Genomic DNA, 1506 nt, shown 5'->3' on the forward strand with positions numbered 1-1506 from the left:
ACACACACACACACACACACACACACACACACACACACACACAAACACACACATTTGTTTTTCTATCCCCCTGGGGACCTTGAATTGACTTCCATTCATTTCCCAGTCAGTTCTATAGTCCAACCCTGACCCCTTAAGCTTGTTTTATACTTGGAGTCACACATCTTGTTCTCTCTACAATGTGACGCAAAATGACTCATTTTTCCTGACCGAGTATAAATGGTCCATAAATTAATAAAAATCCTCCCTCTTTCCTCACACAGCTCATGTAAGTAGAAAAATAACAGTGATGGCTGGATATTATGATATTATTTTTACTCAACAGTCAGTGTTGTGCTGGGTGATGAGTCTGCAGAGGAAAAACTTATTTACTTTTTTTTTTTTGTTAACGGTGGTGATGGGTAAAAAAAGTGAAGATCAGCTGCATGCTCATGTTTATTAGGATCAAACCAGCGACTCTTCTAGCTCTTTTAACAAGGACGATCTGTTCTGTACAGCACTGAGGAGCCGGACTGCTGCTGGCTCGCCCTTTGCTTCTCAATAACAAACACACCCACAAAGCTCTAACCAACCACACGCTCCGAGCCACAACGTCCACATCGCAGAGTTCTGACTGGGGGGAAATGTATGCAACGGCTGTCATGGGGGGTGGCAGCAGGAGTTCAGATGGAAGTAGCGCAGTTTTTTGTCACTCAGCAGGGGGAACAAGACGTGCAACTCCAAGTATAAACCAGGCTTTACCCTAAACCTAACCTCACCAGTACATACCTGCACCTTAATCCAGCCTGCACTCAGTTCAGACCTTTGTCCTAACCCCCCCACCCTAACCCCACAACCCAAAACCAACAGACAGACATCAAATCAGACACACACCAAAATAAACACATGTATTTATGTATTTATGTATGTATGTATGTATGTATATATATATATGTGTGTGTATGTGTGTGTGTGTGTGTGTGTGTGTGTGTGCGTGCGTGCGTGCTACAAATTGCTTTTCTCTCCAAAGTTTTAAACAAAGATGAGTGTTTTTAATAGAAAAATAATCCATGTCTTGCAGTCAAAGATAGTTGTTTATCCTCCTAAGGGCTTTGTAAAATCAATAAAAACATGACTTTTTGTCTTTGCAAAACAAGACCTCCTCACATCCAATCCTAAACAGAAGTAAAACGACACCGAAGACAAAAGGCAGTAACATTATTTTTTAGTCATAGTTATCTAATTTATTGTAGTTTCAAGAGCTTAAATTTTCAGGTTTTCATATTTTAAACTTTGTTTCAACAAAGTTGTGCTCAGTACTGTTTTAAAGGTGCTTGTGTTTAAGCTTTTATTGATCAAAACATGTTAGCATAGTTAACATTTTTATTAAACAGACTGAATGATTTTTGAGTTTTCTTTTACCAATTAAAGTCACATTTAAATAATCTATGCTTCAATTAATTTCTCTCTCTCTCTCTCTCTCTCTCTCTCTCTCTCTCTCTCTCACACACTCACACACACACACAC

The 1506-nt window shown here is 39.2% G+C and overlaps 1 protein-coding gene across 3 annotated transcripts in view; it reads left to right on the plus strand.

Annotated features, from left to right (window-relative positions):
• The window catches only part of nr6a1a (nuclear receptor subfamily 6, group A, member 1a), a gene marked incomplete at its 5' end in the record, with an annotated part of 251571 nt that overhangs the window by 243202 nt on the left and 6863 nt on the right, over positions 1 to 1506 (plus strand).

This window comes from Austrofundulus limnaeus, unplaced genomic scaffold (assembly GCF_001266775.1).
Source record: "Austrofundulus limnaeus strain Quisiro unplaced genomic scaffold, Austrofundulus_limnaeus-1.0 Scaffold64, whole genome shotgun sequence".
Classification (NCBI taxonomy): Eukaryota; Metazoa; Chordata; class Actinopteri; order Cyprinodontiformes; family Rivulidae; genus Austrofundulus; species Austrofundulus limnaeus.